We start from the raw sequence: 23532 nt of genomic DNA on the forward strand, positions 1-23532 counted from the left end.
TCACCTTGCAACGATATTTTTATACAGTTATAAACTGGGACTTTGTGTATATTATGCATGGAAGAGGACTTCCAATATTTTGAAAAGTATATATGTATATATACTGAATATTTTGCGACTTCATCGCATTAAGATATCAAACTTGGTTCATTTCTTTTGACCAAGACTTTCATGAGTACTATGAGAAGGCTCATATACTAGTAAGTATATACTAGTAATTATCTTACACACGATAAAAGATTCTAGTAAGTATCCATTTAGATACTTATATTATTGTTATCACTATGTATTATCTTGCGAGCTGTAAGGCTCACTCTTGCTTTATTTCTTCATCACACAACAACAGTTAGGAGAGATGGCCAGACTCCAGCAGACCCAGCGCCAGCGCGTGGGAAGCGTCCCGCGTCTTCCCGATGATGTTGTAGCTGCTATAGCTGCAGAGGTAGATCCATTGTAGTTCAGACCATCTACTTTTGAGAATCAAATTATGTATAATTATAACTTGTGGCAGATAATGGCAATTAACTGTAAATTTATCAAGTAATCATTTTGGGTTGTAATAACTTTTAAATGGTGGATTCAAAGACTTGTACTTATTTAAATTTCATCTCTGAGACTATAACGTGTGGTGTGTGTGTTTATGGTGGGGTCACAGTACAGAGTAGTTGAGTAATTATTAAGATTGGGTGTTATTAAGGGAAATGGAACTCGTGACGACCCGGATCCCCGACCCCGGATCTGGGGGTGTTACAGAAGTGGTATCAGAGCTAAGCGTTATAAACCTCAGAGATGATGGGACGTTAAGATAATAAGGTAACTAAGATAATAAGAACTCTTGCCAAGTTCATAGTCGGGCTACCTAACGTAGCACTGACAGTTAAAACCCTTATGGGAACCCTTATAAATATCGTGATAGAAGCGTAGTTCGTTATCGTAGATGGTAGCGGGACTCCGAACCCTGAGGTTGAGGAGCAACAGCGCGATGATGTTTATTACTAATTGGAGATCGGATTGTGGATCCGATAGAGTGTCCTAATGCAGGACCGGATGATGTTGATATTGAGAATGTAACGGTTGAGGATGTTGTCCTAGAAGGGATAGTTGCTGAGAAGGATCCCATGGAGGATCCTGACAAGAATGAATAAAGGACCACTGATGAATTGATGATCATGGTTAGGTCGACTACCAGAGGTAGGATTGGTCGGTCACTACCAGAGGTTCGTTCAAGTTTGTAAAGATAGTAGCCCCTTTAACGCGGCTTACTCATAAGACTGAGAAGTTCGAATAGGCAGAGAAATGCGAGAGCAGCTTTTAAGAACTGAAGCAAAGGTTGGTGACGGCCCCTATGTTGGCGTTGCCGGAGGGAAAAAGGAGATTTTGTGATTTGTAAGTGACACTTCGCATAAGGAATTAGGGTGATTCTTATATAGCACAGCAAGATAATCGCGTATGCGTCAAGACAATTAAGGGAATTTAAAATTCGATATCCCCACCCATGAGCTTGGGCTCGTGGCAGTAGTTTTGCCCTAAAGATTGGAGGCACTACTTGTATGGAGAGAAGTGCGAGATTTACCTAAGCCATAAGTACTCTAGTACATTTTCCCGTAGAGAGAGCTCAACATACGCCCGAGGAGGCGGTTAGAGCTAATCAAGAATTATGATTGGGAGATTCTGTATCATTCGGGGAAAGCCAATGTGGTGGCTGATGCCCTTAGTAAAAAGGAGAGACTCAAGATGATAATGACTTTGGGAGGGTTGATAAGAGATTTTGAAAAAAAAAAATGGAAATAGATATGAAGGTAACCGGAGCCGGTACCGAAAAGTTGTTTGAGATTGCAATACAGCCCGAATTATTGGAAAGGAACATATTGTGCCAGAAAAAGTGATGAATGAAGGCATAGAGCCAACAAATAGATATGAGATTAATACCGAGAGAGATGATAAGGGAATAATGAGGTATTTCTATAGAATTTGGGTTCCAAATGTTTAAGAGCTTAAAGATGAAATCTTAGATGAAAGCTAGTTTGAGGAATAAGAGTTAGAGCAAACTCTGAATGTGATAGTCAGGGAGGACGCCATCAAGATAGAAGGAACCCATAACATAATGAAGTGGAAAATGAGGATTTTAACGTACAAGATAACCCCAAGTATGGGAGAAGGATGAAACATTCCATACTAAGGAAACGGAAAGTCGAGTAAGGAAAGGAGACCCGAGACGGTACTCCAATACGGCAATTCATGGACCTGTCTAAAGAGAACTTAGACTATTATCCCCAACCACCACCCTGAGGGGACAATGCGGCAGGAAATTCTTTCATGACCTTTAAAGCGTTAAGCTCTCAGAGTTCCAAGGAACAAGTTGACCTAGTCGAGGCAAGAGCCCGGCTAAAGGAAATATAGGAATCATTTGAGATTCTAAATGATTGACGAACCACAAAGGACTGTTTTTGTCACTTACCCTCCTAAGAGAGAGGCCACCCGCTGGTGAAAGACCAAGAAAGGCACGGAGCCAGAGGTTATGATAAACTGATTAAAGTTCAGCCAATTGTTTTTGGGAAAGTAATTCCCAAGGTTATAGAGAGAGTGTAAAAGCTTTAGAGCCAGAACAAAGGCATACGAGTATGATGAATGGTGAATTTAAGTTGTAAAAGTTGTCAAGATTCGTTCTGAGGACACGAATCCAGAATGACGGGATGTTTGAAATCAATGCTTATGTTGTGTTGGTTCATGAAATAACGATAAGAGAAAGGAATATAAAGGAAAGAGAGTTTGAGGAATGATAAGGGAGTTGGGCATGAGGAAACCCTAAAGACTCGTAGGAATAGAAATAGAAGAGTATGTAATCGTCAGGATGAGGGTGATTCACCATGAGTTAAAATTGATGGTTGAAGGCATAAGAGATGCATATATTTTATCCCCTTTAAGTTGGGAGGATTCGAGGAAACATTGAGATAGTTCGAAGGATAAACAATGAGACGCGGATAGACTGAGGAGACAAGGAAGTAAGAAACTAGGAAAATAGGATGAAGGAAGTGACCTTCAAGAATGAGAAATGTAAGACCGGTGGCATGATACCCAGAAAGGGAGACGCCAGGTATGAAAGATATCCCAACATTGAGGTGACTGTTGAGATAAACAACAAAAGTAAATAAGGAATTATTAAGAAGAAGTTCACGTTGAACATGACCAATATCTTCCAGAACATCCTTGTTATCATTACCAAATCAGGAAAGAAAAGCGGAGGACCATTGTTATCTTTTGGAGGCCATATGGATTGACCTCAATATTGAATAAGGATGCTATTATGAAGTTAGGTATAGACTATCGAGGTGGGAATGATGAATAAGATAATCTATCAAGGATATATGACTTGATTTATCCATGGAAGGATGCTTGTACCTTTTTAAAGGTGGAATTAAGGATAGAACATCGGTAACTTAAAACGAATCCTAGGGGAGTGCATAAAGGTTGGCATTTCACCCTTAATAGGGATAGTATGAGTTTTGACAGTATGAATTGGAAAGGATTAAGGTAATAATAACCTTTAAGGATCAGTGGAGAAATTTTTCAGAAGTATATAGACAATGATTCTAGTATTAGTAAATGGTATTTTGATATGCCCTGTATATAGGGAATACAGGAGGAACGATTGAAGGATAACCTTAGAGGTTTTACAAGGAGAAAGGAAATATTCGAAATTCTCAAGAATAAAAATGTTGATAAAGGAAATATGACATAATTATAATGATGCCAAGTGGGGCACGTGTTAAACCACGAGAAAGTATGGATCGAACCAGTAAAGGTCGAAATTATTCAGGGCAATTAGGACTTAAGATAAAAGATGTTCTAAGTATGATTGAGAGTCAGTCGTGACAGTGATTAACCTCTAAAGACTGAAGCAATAACTTATGGAAAAATGGTGATATTTTTTTTTTACTCATCAGATTTTAAGGAATACATCTTCATAAAAGCAGTGATTGAAATAAGGTAGAAAATTTATTTGGAGGTGGTTAAAATGACATTGACTATAAGGAAATTTTAATATCAGGAAAGGCCAAAGAGGTGGCCGACACTTTAAAGGTAAGAGGATAATTATAGGCGCGTGTGCCAAAAGAATACAGTGATGATGGTTAAAAATGTGAAGGTTGAATTATGGTTTGGAAGATTGACATTCCTTTTGATGACTGTGCAATACCCAACCGTAATAGTAGTTGGTAAAGGTTTAATTCGTGTAATCGCCACGAGCGGGCTATCTATCTTAGGAGGTCCTATCTTGAGATAAGCCAGGACCATGTTTCAAAAAGGACTAGACGAACCTTTGAGTTAAGTCTTCTATTTAAGGCATATGATTAAGAATGGTATTAACCTGCTATCGTTGCTTTGATTGAAACTCTTCTGTAATTTTATCTACTTCATGTCATGAAAGTACGTCAGAGTTTGGAGTGTTCTTCATGAATTGTGATTGGTGGTTATGTTAACTCCTTAGGAGAATTAGATACGAGATGTATGGACTCCGTATGGTTAGCTATTAAGACTTCATGGAAAATGAATGACTACAGTAGGTCAGTGGTGGACCATAGTAAGGCAGCAATGATTCTGCGAGTAATGAGCTGATTACAACCGTGAGAGTTGTATTGGAATGGGTGTTGAGATTGAGTACCACTAATCGGGTCGTGGTAGTGTATAAGTTATCATTGATAGACTAATTAAGTAAAGTATCTACCTAGTGAATAATTATTCTTTCTTATCAATAGAGAGTCGTATTATTATACGAGGAAGGTTGCGGTGCAAGCATAGAATTCTAGTAACGATGATGTCTAGAATGAGATCCCAGATTCGATTTTCGATGTCGAGGGAGTTTCAAAGGTGATTGTGTATAAGCTCGAGGAAGAGCATGGGTCCATAGAATGATGGACGGATTAGCAAAAATATTTAGGCATGGGAAATACGATGCTATAATACTTGATGCTGATATAAATACGTTTATGTTTTGTTCTCCTATGACAAACCTCTATAATTCAGAGGTAAGTTCCAAGCCAGATATTTTGTGGCAGTATATATATTTTTTTTATATATACAATTCTCTTCAGTTCGTTCTTTTTTTTTCATTTCATGTAATTTGAGAAGAACAACCCTTCCAGAAGGGGAGGTATTGCCGAATGACTATCTATCTGTGTGATAGAAGCCTAGTAGGATACCATCTATTGTTTAATTGCTTGTCAAGTACTAAAGGCTGGCCACCTTCTGTACTAACTATGCGATATAACAAGTGTTCATGATCATAGTGATCTCTCAACAAATTCCTTTACTTCTATATGATTGATCAAGCTTCCAAAGATAGAAGCAGCTGAAAAAGGAGTAGTAAAGTTGTGGTAGTATTCGGAATGGAAACACATTCGTGATACTAAGGTTGACGTGGTTAATAAAGGGTTATAGAACGCTAGCGAGCAAAAGTATAACCAGTATAATATTAGGAACGGAAGGTAGTAGCGATTACGAACTGGAAAAGAATGGGTATTAAGAAGCAAAAGCTATAAATCTAGAAGCTATAATGAGAGTCTGTGCAATAGACTTGAAAGAAATTTGAATGATCACATAACGCGGATTGAGTTTTCTTATGACAATAGATCATATGTCAGTATTGAGATATCGCCTTATGAGATCCTTGAGGGAAGACAATATCGATCTCCCTTATGTTAGGATGAAGTTGTAGAGCGCAAGATGCTCGGACCAGCAGTGGTCTAAAGGACCAAGGATATGATAGATCTAATCAGAGGACGGCTGGTAGTAGCCCAAGATGGACATAAGAAGTATGTTGATTTGACACGAAAGGATAAAGAGTACGAAATAGGGGACCTAGTAATGTTATAGGTATCCCTTGGAAGGGATTAATGAGGTTCGGAAAGAAAGGAAAACTAAGCCCAAGATACATTGGACCTTTTGAGATATTAAGACGGATTGGAAAGTTAGCTTACGAGCTAGCCCTACCCCCTAATTTGCAACAAGTTCATAATGTGTTCCATGTGTCAATGCTAAGGAGGTATCATCGGGATGCCAGGCACATAGTGGAGTACGAGCAGGTGGATATGCAGCCAGATCTAACTTACGTGGAGAAGCCAGTAAGGATTATGGATAAGAAGGAGCAGGTGCTTCGGAACAAAGTGATCAAGCTAGTCAGAGTACTATGGCAGAATCATAATGTGGAAGAATCGACTTGGGAACTAGAGAGCGCAATGCTAGAAAAGTACCCCCAATTGTTTTCTGATTGATTCCGGGACGGAATCCTTTTAAGGAGGGGAGACTGTAATAACCCCAAAATTTTTCAACTTTTTGTAACCCTTGTGAATAGTGTTTTAGCTGAATGAGAAAACTTTTCACGCCACACTATGTAGGGGTTCTGTTATGGATATTCTGGGATTTTATTAGAACTCTATGAAGTATATAAGTGTATGTAAATATCGTCAGAACCCAATTCCGAACACTTTGGTTTTTCCCGGAAATCCACAAGATACGGAGAGAATTGAGTATAAGGTAACAGAATAAAAAGGATTTAAATTAAAGGATTATAATAGAGGATCATAAAAAGGAATATAATGTATTGAGAAAGGTTAAGGGAACCTAAGTAATAAGATCCCGGGTATGATCCTTCAAACGATAAACGAGAACGAAAGTTAAGCGAACCGTACAACAGATCAGCGGTCATTAGGCAAACGATTAGGGAGCTAATCAAAGGGATTAATGGGAGTGATGTCATCCAACCAATAGAAAGAAGACAAGGAAGGAAGGATGACATCATGAGGATGAGGTAAGCATGACATGGGAAGAAGGGAGGTGTGGTTGATTAAGGACCACACAAATTCAAGGGCAAGGTAGTAATTTGCTAAATCAAAAACAAAACCAAGCCAACCAAGCTAGCAAATCATTTCATCAAAAATCAAAAAATCAGCCAAGGCATTGTTCTTCATTTTAGCTCTCGGCTTTTTGCATTTTTCAAAGCTTAAATTTTCAAAAATCAAGACCCAAGCATCCTTAATTGGTAAGAAAATTCCCTAATCATCCTTATGCTTAGTTATGGCTATATCATGAGTTTAAGCCTTTAATTCTTTCTCTAACTTCTTCATTTAATCAATGAAGAAGACAATGAATAGTGTTTTCAAGTTTTTAACTTGAACTTTTTCTTGTTTTTCTTAAAGATCCAAGCTTTCCTAAGGCTTCTCCAAGCTTCTTAAGGCTTCCTAGCTCAACCCACCACTTCAAGGAAGGTATACCATTTTCAAACCCTAGGTTCATATATATTATAAGGTGATTTTGATGAGTAGGATGTTATTGTAGTTGTTGTTATGATTAGAGTTTGAGATTTGGAATGATAGTGAAATGAAATGGTAATTTTGTGGTTTTGATTTAAAGAAACTTAAGAATGATTAAAGTAAAGTTTAAGCATAAGTATGAATGGTTAAATTGAATTGGTTGGGGTTGTTATGATGTGATAAGGATGGAGGATGGTTGTATGTTGGATTTGAGGTTGATTTGGGTTGTTTGTGAATGGGTTGAAATTTGGAAATCACGTAAACATAGCCGTCGTAACGTCCGATTTTCTTTGGACTGTTTTTGTGCATAGCATTAGGACCCGATAACCCCCTGCTAGATTGTGACCACTGCCATGTTTAGATAGCTCATGTTACGAGCTTCGTTTTGATATGTAGTTCGTCCGATTCCGATTTACGGTTTAGGAGAAACGACCGTTTCAAGTAACGGCGTTTCGCGAACGAAACTTTTTCCCTCGCCTTACTTTGGAATGTAGGTTAAAGACCAAAAAGGGTTAATTAATGTGTGACACATTTATGGTAAGTGTGTTAGGCAGTTGGTAAGTCATTCGCGAAGGAATCGCTTTAAAACTCGTAAAGATTAAATTATTAAAAATGATGGAGCCGAGGGTACCCGAGTGACTTAAGCGAATCGGTGAGCGTAAAACTAGCATTAGAGTCTAAGTTAGCTAAAGCATAGATTTACAAGTGATTTTGGGTTTAATTCCAACTTACTTGTTGTTTATAGGTTATCAGACTCGTCCCGAGCCTTTCTCACCCCCAAGTCGCTCAGGCAAGTATTCTATCCGTTATACTGTTGTTGTGATGTATACACTTGTATATGCATTATCTTGCGATAGATGCATGTTGGTTATTTAGCAAATTCTTGCGATATATTGTAGCATGTGATATGGTATATATGCATGCCTGTTTCATATTCTTGAAATATATATCTGTTGGTTCAGTTGATAATACCTATGCTAGAGGATAGCGGTATCTTGCATATACCCTTAGTATAGGGACCCAAAGGTGAAAATATTTTCTAAAACCGGGAGTCGAGGATCCCGAGTAGATTTTGTATATATGGATATGGATATATATATATATATATTTATATATATATATGGTCATAGTTTTCAAAACTATTAATCGAATAAGGTTTATTCGATAACTTTAACTTTATTTTATTATTGAATATTATTTCGAATATTATTCGAAGGCGTATGACTCCTTTTATTTATTTATTTGAATATTATTTGAATATTCATTCGAGGGCTTATGACTCTTTTATATTATTTATTGAATATTATTTGAATATTCATTCGAAGGCTTATGACTCAGTTTATATTATTTAATGAATATTATTTGAATATTCATTTGAGGATCTATGACTCCGATTATTTGCTGCAATATATTCTTTATTTTATTAAAGAATAAGATGTCAATAATCAAACTTATTTTCGATTATTCAAATAAAGATAATACTTTCATATAAGTATATCTTGGGTTATTTAATACTCGTTTCAAGTATAAATTTTAATACTTCTACTTCAATTATTTTTATAAAGATTATTCTTTATGGGAATATTATTTAATTAATAATATTCAGATATTTTCTAAATATTCTGGGGACTGATTTACTTCATTAAATCAGCCTTACTCCAAACACTCTTTAAAGTGTTTTCGAGTCTTCAAAATGATTTTTTAAAAAGTCAGAGCGGATCCCAAAACTCATTTTTATATTTAAGATCTTCCTTTTAAAGGGGATTTAAATACTCGCTCAAAACCTGGGGAATCCGGCTCTGTGGTGTATTTTATATTCGTAACGAGGTTGCAGATTTGGTAAATGAATTGATTACTTGCCCAACGTTCGGGAAGTAAGCCCATCTCATTGAGTCGGCATAAGCGACAGGCCGGGGTACGGTCTATTATTGTGTAAGTGGCTGGGTGGCAGTCCATCAACGCGTGAGGGACCGGGGTACGGTCGAGCGCGAGGTCCTAATGCGGCCAGGGTGATGACCGGTGAGGAATTCATCCATCTACTAGTAGAAAAGGTTACTGATTGGTATCTTTGCCTGATCAGCAAGATATCGGGTTTATGCCAAAATTCTTTTCCTTTCCAAAATTCATTGGATGTTTCAAACTCTGTTCATACTTTACATAACAGAGGTTCCAGGAAATGTTTAAGAGATATATATATGTGGATATATATATATCGGGACTAAATAAAGTATCTCGTAACTTTATTTCATTCAATAATACTTCAAAGATTGAATCTATTCAAATCTTGTCTTGTAGTCTCATCTATGTGATGAACTTTTGAAACTGATTATAACTTGAACGGTGGTAGTTCAAGTAGTATTGGGAAAGATATAAGTATATTGGGGTATTTGGTAACCTCATCTTTTAAACTTATATCTAATTAATAATTGTCTTATGTATGACAAAGATTTTCAGAAAAACGTTGAGACAAGGTTAGATATATTAGATCACCTTGCAACGATATTTTTATACAGTTATAAACTGGGACTTTGTGTATATTATGCATGGAAGAGGACTTCCAATATTTTGAAAAGTATATATGTATATATACTGAATATTTTGCGACTTCATCGCATTAAGATATCAAACTTGGTTCATTTCTTTTGACCAAGACTTTCATGAGTACTATGAGAAGGCTCATATACTAGTAAGTATATACTAGTAATTATCTTACACACGATAAAAGATTCTAGTAAGTATCCATTTAGATACTTATATTATTGTTATCACTATGTATTATCTTGCGAGCTGTAAGGCTCACTCTTGCTTTATTTCTTCATCACACAACAACAGTTAGGAGAGATGGCCAGACTCCAGCAGACCCAGCGCAAGCGCGTGGGAAGCGTCCCGCGTCTTCCCGATGATGTTGTAGCTGCTATAGCTGCAGAGGTAGATCCATTGTAGTTCAGACCATCTACTTTTGAGAATCAAATTATGTATAATTATAACTTGTGGCAGATAATGGCAATTAACTGTAAATTTATCAAGTAATCATTTTGGGTTGTAATAACTTTTAAATGGTGGATTCAAAGACTTGTACTTATTTAAATTTCATCTCTGAGACTATAACGTGTGGTGTGTGTGTTTATGGTGGGGTCACAGTACAGAGTAGTTGAGTAATTATTAAGATTGGGTGTTATTAAGGGAAATGGAACTCGTGACGATCCGGATCCCCGACCCCGGATCTGGGGGTGTTACAAAATAGAATCAGATTTTTCTTGACATTGTGCTTGTCATAAGCATCCAGTACCACTTGATCAGAGATAACCTTATCAAGGTGTTTCTGTGTAACATCTTCAAGAGGTCTGTCAGTCAATAGAAATGGATATCTAGTAGCAACTTCAACTCCTATTTTGATCTTTGCTTCATCAGAACCTAGTCCAGCCCTGTCTCTTGGTTCTCTAGCATTTAACCCAATAGTCATGAAAGTAGACAACAATTGGCTTTTCTTTGGATCTGATGGTTTGACATTTTTCCACAGAAGTTTCTTTTTATCAGCTACTTCCATCTTATCTAAATCAACTTGAGCACTGTCAGAGGTTGATATCTTGATAATTTTATCAGAACTTGGTGTTTTTGTTGTAGCTTGTTGTTATTCACTCTGAACAACTTGAACCTTGTCAGAGGTTGTCTTTGATTCTTCAGAAATTTTCTTTCTTTTCAGAGTTTTAACATCTTTATCTCCAGCAAGAGTATCATCAGTAACTTGAACCATTTTGCACACTGGCTTTATCAGAATTTAAGGAATTTTCATCTCCAGTGGCTTGATTGGTTCATCAACTTTTCCCTTTCCTTTGTCTTTGGGATCAATCTCAGTCTGTGATCTAGTCTTGGGCTTTGATGCCTCAGTATGTGACTTCTCCTTGATCACAATGCCTTTTACCTTAGGCCTTGGAGGTTTCTTTGCAACAGAAGCTTTTAGCTTTAGATTTTTCTTTTCAGCTTTAAATCTAGCTTCTTCCTTCTTGAGATTTTCCAAATCCATTCCTGGATTATGCTTCAAAAATAATCTTCTAGAAATTTCCTCATCAAGTGTCTGAATCTTGGGATCTTTGTAGTAGACAGTAGTCTGCTTTCCTTTGAGCTTTAGAGTTTGCATGAACTTTTGAGAATCTTGACTTCCACCTTGTATCAGAACATCAGGCTTTGTCATCAGACTTTGCTCATCAGAACTTGATATCAGATTTTGAGTTTCAGTACTTGCTATCGGATTTTGAGTTTGAGCAGCTTCAGAACTTGTCTTCTTTTGAATAGAAGATTTGCTTGCATCAGTAATTAGTTTCTAAGAAGAAACCTTGCTGCTCTGGCCTTTACTTTGAACTTGACCTCTACCCTTGCTAGGGTTTCCCTGGTCATCAGCTTCATCATCTTTCTTCTTCAGTACTTGATCATTAGAGCATTTGGACTTAACTATCTTTTCCCCCTCTTCGGTATCATCTGATAGTAGGAGTGGGAGAAGAAGTTCTACTGAAGATTGGATCTCATCCAATTGAGCCTGTTGAGAAGCTTGATTAGCCAGGACCTCAAAGATTTGGGCCTGTTGCTTCTCTTAAGCTTTCTCAATTATTTCTACTTTCTCAAGTGTAGGCCTGATAATCCTTGTCTTGTCAAGCTTGATTTGCATATCTAACTTGTTAAGTGACTCTTGTAGTGTATCAGCCTTTACTTGAGTTTGAGAGTGAAGACCTTGAAGGTTCTTGGTAGATAGAGAAGTGATCTTGAGTTATGTCTTGATATCAGAATTTATCATCAGCTCATCAGCTTTAGCAATGTGCTCTGTCAGAACTTTAGAGCTTGGAATGTAATCAGAATCATTCCACTTCTTGGTCCACTCTACTCCTCTAAGAGTTTCATCCCAAGGTACAGGTGCAGCTTGCTCAATAAACTTCTTGTCCAATGTTTCCTTTCCAAGTACAGGAGCTTGAGTATGAACAAAAATACTGTCTTCAGAACTTGAAGATGACTCAGTATGTTCTGACAGCACTAGAGTGTGTGAAGCAACTGGAGATTCAGGAACAACTTCTTCTAAATTCTGAGCATCAGAATTTATCTCCAGAATTGGTGTTGTTGGTATCCCAGCATCAGCATTTAAGATTGGAGAATTATGAGTAGATGGTTGAGCTGTTGTAGGAGCTTCCAAATACAGAATAGTAGGAGTGTGCAGCCTGTTGATGTCAATTTTAGGACTTAAGCCTGAATCTTCAACTGTAATATCTTCATGGAGAGGAGAGACTGGAGGTGTAACCACTGTATCAGGAACATGGTTTTGGGCTGTAGCTGGAGGTGGTAGAGATTCAATCACAATTGGATTTGAGATCAGAGATTCCTGATCCCTTTTCTCAGCTTCTTCAGTATTCTCTGATGGAGGCTTAGCCAAATGCTTCTTAGCCCTCATTTTCTTTAATCTCCTTGCAAATGAAGGAGTTTCTTTATCATTAGAGTTTACAGTTCTCTTTCTCTTTAAGGTATCAAAACCTTCAGCTGCAGTTTTTTTCTGAGAATCCACAGTTTCAGCTTCAACTGTCACAGGTTCTGATGCATGAACCTGTGCTTCCTCCTCATCATCAGACTCATCCCTTAGAAGCATTCTTCTTCTCTTTATTGGAGATTTAGGAACAGACTGAGCCCTTTTTATCCTGGAAGATGAATGTCTGATGGTATGTGCTGATGGTTGAGGTTGAGATGATTGTGTTGGTTTGAAATATGTTCTGATGGTAGGTTGTAGTTGTGGTTGAGAAGTTTGAGATGATTGTGTAGTGGTGATAGGTACTGATGGTTAAGGATGAGATGGTTGGATATCAGGATATAGAGCAGTGTATGTGGCTGGGTCAGAGTTTACTAAAAACTGTTTTACAAATATAGGAATTTGGAGGGGTCTCAAAACAGTTTTCTTATTATCAGCAAATAATAAGTCAGTAAAGGCTCTCTTAGCAAGTTTAAATGGTGAGATCAACTCACTGGCAAGTTGTGGTGCATCATAGCAACAAAAACTGTATAATAGCTGACAGAATCTAGCAAAATAGATTGTATTTTTATCTTCTGTCATTCTATCACCAATAAAACCTAGTACAACACTAGCATAGTCAAAATGAGATTGAGTAATTAGAGCATACCCAATTTGCTGACTGAGGATAGAAATGGCATCAAAATTTGAACACTTGTTTGCAAAGGTTCTTTTGATGCAGTTGAAGAAGAAACTCCATTCCCTGCTTATGTTCGGTCTCTTCAACTGGCCCAACTTTGCTAATGTCTTTTCATACCCCAGACTGGCCATCATTTGTTGAAGAGCTGGCTCCTCAACTGTTGAATAATTGCAGTTTTCTGGAAGGTGGGGTGCTTGTCAAACTGTGGCCACATTCACCACATGTTCATCCTCCCCAGTTGTGAAAATCAGACTAGGGGACCCATTTTCTCCACCATCATCATACATACCTGACCTCCAGAACTCCAGCACTTGAGTCCCTGAGATAGCTTCAGGTTGAGTCAAAGCATAGCCTATCTCACTGTGAGCAAGGAAATCCTGGATAAAATGAAGATCTGTTGGGGCTTCATCCTTGCTCAGAATAGCTAAGTAATTGTTAAGAACAAACTTAGCTCCATTGAAAATCAAATCTTTTGGTGCCATTTCTGTTAAAAATCAAGTGAGAAAAAGAGTGTTTGCAAGGTGTTTGATAAAATGCCTGTATGAAAAAGAGCTTCAGAGAATATTAGTGGGTGAGAGAAAATAAGAGAGATAAGAGAATGAGAGAAGTAAGTAAAAGATTGTAAAAACTTTTAACTTTCTTATTTATACAACCCACATGAAGTATGGCAGACAGTTTACACCTGGAAATATGTGAACAGTCAATAGTTAAAGCAGGAGTTAGTGGGCAAGGGAAATAAGTATTAATTACTGTGCACATACAGTTTTTCAAGACAAACACGTTTAGCACTAACCCAAATGATTATGACTGTTTTTATCTCACCTAATTATATGTTGATTAAATATGACCATTACAGTATTTACCACAAATAGGTCAAGTAAAGAATAATGCCACGTAAGCATCAGAGTTTCCATCAGAATTTCATATCAGAACTTGACTATTATCAGATTTTAATAGTCATCAGAACATGGCTTCCGTACTCAAAAAGTGAATATCTGTTTCTGTGATTCTTCATACAAATACTGACTTGTTTCTTCAGAATTTAATCATCAGAACTTCCATCAGAACTTGTCCTCAAAATTTATGCATATGACACTTAACTGTTTATCTGAAACAACTTGATCACTACAGTAATTTTCATCATTCATTTGGAGTGAGAATGTGTGCATTTGCAAAATATCAGATAAAGATTAAAGTCTGATATACTTCAGTACATCTTAGAAATAAGGCATAACTAAGAAAGTGCTTAAAATCTGTCATTAATACTGAAGTCTACTATAGGATAAATTTGTGCATGAGTTCATCTCAACTGTTTGTGCTCATTTTATGCATCTTTTAGAATTCTTTTTCACAGTGGCTCCTCAGTGTAAATGAGTCAAAACTGTTTATCAGGATTTATGCTATTATCAGAGTATTTCTCCAGTAATAAGAGAATGTGAAAAGTCACCAAAAAAATTTATTTGCTTTTCTAATGCATATTACTTAATACCAACAATGCACTTGGGTCTTCCCTTCCACATATTTACTTTAGATCTCAAAGGAGTACCTGACTTTAATTTTCTTTTCTTTTCTTCAGATAAGTGAGGCTTATCAGCATTTAGGTTATCCTTAAGATTTACTGACATCAGAATTTGACAGATAAGAAGCAAGAATCTAGTTTGTGACTTAGTAATAAGATACACAAAGTAAATTTAACTAAGCTCAAAATCAGAATTTGCTTGTGTTAATGAATTTCCACATAAACAACTAATTCAGACATAGGATTTCTAGTATGTTAAAGACTACTAGGTCAACATCTAGCACATTAATCCTCATTGGATTGAATAGTCACAGAACATTCAAATCACTATCAGAGTATATAGATCCGCATCAGATAACAATCAGTATTTAATGTATTTCAATTTAAGCACAGATTACATGAAGAAGACAATCTGTAAACACTGACCATAAAGTCTGATGCATGAGAACAAAAACTAAGCACATTTAGAGAAAGAACCTGAAACCATTCCAAGTTCATTTACCAGTCTTGTAAAAGTAGCTTCACATAGTGGTTTTGTGAAGATATCTGCTAGTTGTTGATCTGTTGGAACAAAATGCAATTCCACTGTACCTTCCATCACATGTTCCCTTATGAAATGGTACCTAATGCTGATGTGCTTTGTCATTGAGTGTTGAACTGGATTACCTGTCATAGCAATAGCACTTTGATTATCACAGTAAATAGGTATTTTAGAAAATTATAACCCATAATCCAGTAACTGATTCTTCATCTAAGGAATCTGTGCACAACAACTTCCTGCAGCAATATATTCTGCTTCTGCAGTTGATGTGGAAATTGATTTCTGTTTCTTGCTAAACCAAGAAACCAATCTGCCTCCAAGAAATTGGCAGCTTCCACTTGTGCTTTTCCTATCTATTTTGCATCCTGCAAAATCTGCATCTGAGTAACCTATTAGCTTAAAATCTGATTCTCTAGGATACCACAATCCTAGATCAGCTGTACCCTTGAGGTACTTGAAATTTTTTTCACAACTATTAGATGAGGTTCTCCTGGATCAGCCTGAAATTTTGCACAAAGACAGGTATCATACATGATATCAGGTCTACTTGCAGCTAAATAGAGTAAAGAGCCAATCATCCCTCTGTAGTTAGTAATATCTATTGATGAACAAGTATCTTTATCTAACTTGGTTGCAGTGGCCATGGGAGTGGATGGAGTTGAACTGTCTTGCATTCCAAATTTCTTTAAATTTCTGGTTTACTTGGATTGACAGATAAAAGTATCTTTTTCATTTTGTTTTACTTGAAGTCCCATAAAATAACTAAGTTTTCCCATCATACTCATTTGATATCTTGACTGCATTAGCTTTGCAAACCTTTCACAGAGTTTGGCATTTATAGAACAAAATATGTTATCATCAACATATATCTGTACCAAAAGTAAGTCATTTCCATGGTTGAGGTAGAACAGTGTTTTATCAATTGTACCTCTGTGAAATCCACTTTATAGAAGGAATTGAGCTAAAGTCTCATACCATGCTCTAGGAGCTTGCTTAAGGCCATAAAGTGTTTTGTCAAGCCTGTAGACATGATTTGGAAATTTTGAATCTACAAAGCCTGGAGGTTGTTCAACATACACCTCTTCTTTCAATTCTCCATTTAGAAAAGCATGTTTTACATCCATTTGAAAGACTTTAAACTTTTTGTGAGTAGCATAAGCCAAAAAGATTCTTATGGCTTCCAATCAAGCAACTGTGCAAATGTTTCATCATAATCAATACCCTCCTGTTGAGAGTAGCCTTTAGCAACCAGCCTTGCTTTGTTCCTTGTAATTATGCCATCACTGTCAGTTTTGTTTCTGAACACTCACTTTGTGACAACAACTGATCTGTTCTTTGGTCTTGGTACTAGGGTCCAGACTTTATTTCTTTCAAATTCATTTAACTCTTCCTGCATTGCTTGCACCCAATCAGCATCTTGAAGAGCTTCTTCCACTTTTTTTGGTTCAGTTTGAGATAGAAAATAATGATAGAGACATTTATTTGATGTTGCAGTTCTAGTTCTGACACCTGCTTCAGGATCTCCAATTATTAAGTCAGGTGTATGTGATTTGGTCCACTTCCTTGCAGATGGAAGTTGATTTCTAGAACTGGATCCTCCCCTATGATCCATGCTATCTTCATCAGCATTTTCTGATGCTCCCCTATAGTTATGCTCTCTGAGACTTCAGAATTTGAGTTAGATCCTTCAGGATTTGAAGAATCAGAGTTTGAGTTAGATCCTTCAGGATTTGAAGAATCAGAATTTGGATCATCAGAACTTGATGAATCAGAACTTGAAAAGCCAGTGACAGGTTCTGATGCTTCTTGAGAGTCTTGAGTAGTGGTAGGATCTTCAGCTTGCTCCCCCTGGACAGGTGCATTTTCCTTTGGAGTTGTTACCACAGTTTCAATGACATCAGAACTTAACCCGTCAGAACTTACAGGATCAGAGTTTAAGTCATCAGAATTTACAGAATCAGAATTTAAATCTTCATTTTCAAATCTCAGTTGATCATGATCATTGAAATCCTCAAGTCCAGTAATCTTCTTGTCATCAAAAGATACATTGATAGATTCCATAACAACCCTTGTTCTTAAATTGTAGACTCTGAAGACTTTTGTGGAAAGTGGATATCCAACAAAAATTTCTTCATCAGCTTTTAGATCAAATTTTGACAGCTGTTCAGGATGAGTCTTAAGAACAAAACACTTACATCCAAATACATGAAAGTATTTCAGATTTAGCTTCTTTTTCTTCACCATCTCATATGGTGTTTTTCCATGCTTGTTTATGAGTGTAGCATTCTGTGTAAAATAAGCAGTCTGCACAGCTTCAGCCCAAAAGTAGGTTGGTAGCTTTGCTTCATCAAGCATAGTTCGTGCAACTTCAATGAGAGTCCTGTTCTTTCTTTCTACAACTCCATTTTGTTGTAGAGTTTCAGGTGCAAAAAATTTCTGTTTGATTCCATGCTCTTTGCAGAACTCTTCCATGATTGAATTCTTGCACTTAGTGCCATTATCACTTCTTATTATTTTAACAGAATCTTTGACCAATTTATCCGCTGTTTGACATGATCAGTTAGAGTAGATGCAGTTTCATTCTTCTTGTGCAAGAAATAGACCCAAGTGTATCTTGTGAACTCATCCACTATAACCATAGCATATTTCTTCTTTGCAATAAACATGACATTGACTCGACCAAATAGATCAACATGCAGTAGATGATAAGGCTCAAGAATTGAGGATTCAGTTTTGCTCTTGAATGAAGATTTTCTTTGTTTTGCCTTTTGACATGAATCACAAAGGCCATCAGGAGCAAATACTGATTTTGGCAGTCCTCTCATAAGATCTTTCTTTACAAGCTCATTTATGTTGTTGAAATTTAAATGAGAGAGTCTTTTGTGCCAATTCCAGCTTTCTTCAATTGATGCTCTACTCAACAGACAGATTGCACAACCATCAGAACTTGTTGAAAGTCTGGCTTCATAAATGTTACCATGCCTGTAACCTTTCAGAACCACTTTGCCTGTAGAATTGCTTACAACTTCACAGTGTTCTTCAAAGAAATCCACATGATAATCTCTGTTACAGATTTGACTCACACTTAGCAGATTGTGTTTAAGTCCTGAGACAAGAGCAACTGTTTCAATGATGACATTCCCAAGATTGATATTGCCATATCCCAGAGTTTTTCCCATGTTGCCATCTCCATAAGAAACTCCTGGGCCAGCTTTCTCCACAAAGTCTGATAGCAGGGCTTTATTTCCAGTCATATGTCCTGAACATCCACTGTCCAGCACTAGGATGTTTTTCTTGTTGCTCTGCAATCACAAAGACCACTAATGGTTAGTTTTAAGGAACTAGAATTGCTTGGATCCTTTAGCCTTTTTAAGTTTGTTAGCATTTGCAGCGGATTTAATTTCAGAGTTTATGCTAACATCCTGATTATCAGAGTTTATATCAGACTTTACATCAGACTTTACACTAGAAGGAATAATACTAACTTTCTTTAAAGAAGGTTTTATTTGATAATAATCATAGTACAAAATATGATATTCCTTATAAGTATAAATGGAATGCCATAAACTACCACAATGAAAACAAGGATTTTGTGGTTTAAACCTAACAGACTAACTCTTAACTCCTGAATTAGGAGGTAAAGAGTTTATATCTTTATTTTTCCTGCAAAAAGAAGCAAGATGGTTAGAGTTTTCACAGTTATAACATTTATTTCTAGGAGCATTAGGAACAGGCATATAATTATTTCTTTTGTTCACACCTTCCTTTCCATTCCTATTTTTCCTAGCTTCCTTTACCTTGTTGACATTCCTAATCTCTTTCAGCTTATGCTTAAGCTGCTTCTTTGTCATTAAGCTTATGTTTACTTCAGTTGGTTTATCCTGTTCTAATTTGTCAGAAGTTGATTTTTCTTTTACTTCTGTCCTAGATTCTTTCATCTTTTCAGAATCAGACTTTACAGTTTTTGCTACAAACTTAACATGATTTACCTTTGTCTTAGCAGTCTATTTAACAACAATTGGCTCAAATTGTTCAGTTCCTTTTTCACTTTTATCATCTCCATAACCTAAGCCCTCTTTCCAGTTTCCAGTACTTAATAAATTCTGAGTTGTTCAGACAGAGTTAGTCCAAGTTCTGATAATCTCTCTTTCCTTTTCTAAGTCAGCTTTTAGAGATTCATTCAGTTTTAACACTTCATCTCTAACATATAAAGCATCATCTTTTTCTTTCTTAGTTTGATGAAGAAAAACTAACTCCTTTTCTAAATAATCATTTCTCTTTTTATAAGCTAGATTTTTAGATGTTAATCTTTCACATGTTAAAGTCTGATCTCTATAACTAATGAACATGGTTTTAAGATACAATCTCAACTCAGTAATATCATCTGTATGACAGGCATAAGTTGTTTGAGGTACCTTTAATTCAGCAGTTTCAGGGTTGCTGTCAGCATTTGCCATCAGGGCATAGTTCACCTCATGTTCAAAATCTGAAGTGTCTGTCCAGCTTTTCTTCTTTGTGACAAGTGCCTTCCCTTTGTCACTTTTTCCTTTCTTGGAGTCAGGATATATGTGGCCTTTTTCACCACAGTCGTAGCATTTGACATTTGAGTTGTCTCCTCTATCAGAATTTCCTTTACCTTCAGACTGTCTGAATCCTTTCTTATCAGAACTTCCACTTTTCCTGGAAAACTTCTTGCCTTTTCTCAATTTCCTGTAGGTTATCTTTGTGATACCCTTCACCATAAGAGCACACAATTTCATCATCTCTTCATCAGCATCTATTACAGGTAAACTTTCAGTTTCTGAATCATCATCATCAGAATATGATGACTCTGAATCAGACTTTATGATGAGAGCCTTTCTTTTGCCCCTTTTTGAGGCATCCAATTTAGGAGATTCCTCCTCAGCCTTAAGAGCAACTGACCTTGACTTTATTCCATGCCTCTTACTCCTTTGATCCATCTCAAGTTCATAAGTCTTGAGCATACCATAAATTTCATCAAGAGTAGTTTCAGTAAGATCATAGTTGTCTCTTATGGTAGTAGACTTCAAATCCCAATTTTTAGGAAGAGCTAAAATGAATTTTATATTTGAATCTTGTTGTGCAAGACATACTTGTATCATAACAAGACTAAGTAATATTGACAACCCTAAGATTAGTTGTATTGTAAACTTAATCTGTAATTTATACTTGTAACACTTAATGTCTGTAAAATGTAAATGGAGCAGACTGGAGCATTTTTCCCTAAACAGTGTCAAGCCTAAGAATTCTATCTGGAAGAAGATCAAGAAGGTCATGCCTCAGAAGAATTATTAAGAAGCTTGGAGTTGAATAATTATGTTTGGTGAAAAACATTCTAAGTCAAGATCTCTACAAGTCACATAATTAGTGTTATAGAGAAGTCATTCGAGAACTCAAATAGACCTATCGAGAACTCAGGAATTGTCTATCGAGAACTCAGGAAATGCTATTGGAGATATCGATAAGTCAGATACCCATTCGAGAACTCAGAGATATAGACAAGTATACATTCATTAGAGAACTCTGAGTTATCGATAAGCTAAAGTCCATTAGAGAACTCTGAGTTATCGATAAACCAAAATCCACTAGAGAACTCAGAGTTGTCGATAAGTCAAGTCAACAATGAAGTTTCAGATATATCGACAAGCCAACATGCCTATCGAGATGTCGAGTTCTCTACAGCTTAATTGGAGATCTCGAAGTGAAGAAATTTCTCTAAGTACAGAATTGCAGAACAGTTCAATATACAAGGTTGCAAATCAACAAACAATTCACACAGCTGGATTGACAAGTCTACAAAAAGCGGCGTGAGAGATGTGCAAGATTAATGGTGAAGATTAACTGACAAAGGAGGATCAACCAATACACAGTGGATGAAGATATGATAATTTAGATATGGAAATCTCACTTTTCCTTTAAATAGAAGTGATTAGTGACATGTTAGAAAAGTGATTAACACTTCTTATTGTTCACTGTGTAAACCAAAGTTAACTATCATATAAAGTTAACTGAGGTCCTTTGTTTAAGAGAGGACTGAATAGATTAGAAATTATATTCTCTCTCAAGAAAGAAGCTAAGTTCTAAACCAAGAACTTAGAGATTTTGTAGCAAAACACTGCTTGATTTTTAATATAAAATTAAGTGAGTTTTGAAGATCTCTGTTTTACATATTTGCATTGTTATTTATGTTTAATATCTATTCTACAAAATCATTGATAACAACCAACTACTAAACTCAAATTCGATCAAAAAGTAAACATTTAAGCCAAAACACATTCACCCCCCTCTGTGTTGTATTCGTATCTAACAAATCTTCAAGATCATATTCCTTGTCCACCAGTGACAGATCATTCAAGAGTTTGACAAACCTGTCATATAAGTCAGTTAATGACTCATCAGCTTTTGAGTCAAAGTGCTCATACTCTTGAGTGAGTATTGTCCTCATATTCTTCTTGATTGCATTAGTTCCCTGACATCTTGTCTCCAAAGCATCCCATATCTCCTTTGCAGTTTTGCAAATAATTACCTTGTTTGACATGACATTATCAAGGACACTATGCAGCAAATGCCTTACCCTTGCATCCTTGGCAATAGATGAGATGTCTTCAGCTGTGTACTCACCTTTCTCCTTTGGTATGGTCTTTGCTGGTTGATCAGCAGCTACAACAGAGTGCTTGGTAGGCTTATGTGGTCCTTCATTAATTATGTCAAGGTATTCTGGATCTGTACCTTCCGGAAGCATAGCCATCTTCACTTTCCATATGGGATACCGAGAAGGTCTCAGTATGGGAACCCTTATAGTCTCATATCGACTGTGGGTTTGAGTCTTTTGAGTTTTTTCAGTTTTGGTGGGCTTGGTTAGAGTTTGTGCTTCTTCAGACATGATTGTTTGGATCTTTACTGTATGTGTGTTAACAGATAAGCTCTGATACCAATTGTTAGGTCACACAACACTGTAGAAGGGGGTTGAATACAGTGTTAATATAATTAAATCGATTTAACACAAGTATGTAAAAAGATCAAGTGTATTAAATTAACTCTGTTACAATAAGAACTGTTGTTCTCTCTCAGTGATGAACAAATATCACTAAGAGCTGCTAGGTTACAATGTATAATCTTCTCGATAATGATAACATATATAGTGTAAACCCTAAGACTGTATTTATATAATACACAGTCCTAAACATGAATCATATTAGACATGACATCTCAAATATATCTAACATATTTTTAGCTACGATCATCCTCAAAAACTTCCGGTCAAACTCTGTTTCATCGTACCTACCAGGACCACTATCCGGTTTAGCATATCTGGAACTGATTATCCGATAGTACCAGCTATCCTCAATCTCTTCACTCTTTGTAATGAAGTACTTTAGAATGTCGATCCAATACCCCTACGGGGTACAAGGGACTATCCTCGGAGATATCTGGGAAACTTTCAGCTTCCTAATGACATTTGACTCTGAGGTCGACGCCTTCTTCCCCATCTCTAAATGGTTAGTATTTGACTCAGAACTATCAAAACTAGCATTAGAATCCAAGAGGCCTGGATAGCAAGAGAAGTAAACTTTGGCACGCGCTTTAGTCTGGACCATATACCTAGAAAAAATAAGATCGGTTAGTCTAAATCCCTGTAAATTCTTTAATTTATAGCCTACAATGGTTCGGGCTACCATGCATTCAATTTTAATAAGTTATAAACCACTAGTCTGGGAAGGTACCCCCGGACATGACCTACTCCCTAAACCACAAAACCATCTACAAAGGGAAACCCAACAAACACATATCAGCTAAACCTACAACAGATGATTCCAGACTAGGATTACAAGACCGAACTCAAATATAAAACCACAAACAAAAGAATATCTCTAGTATAAAACTAAAATAGAAATACGAGTCCGGACCAACCTCAACAACCCGAACTCGGCAGCAAAACCTTACACATAGAAACATCCTCAC

Source organism: Apium graveolens, chromosome 2 (assembly GCF_009905375.1).
Source record: "Apium graveolens cultivar Ventura chromosome 2, ASM990537v1, whole genome shotgun sequence".
Taxonomy (NCBI): Eukaryota; Viridiplantae; Streptophyta; class Magnoliopsida; order Apiales; family Apiaceae; genus Apium; species Apium graveolens.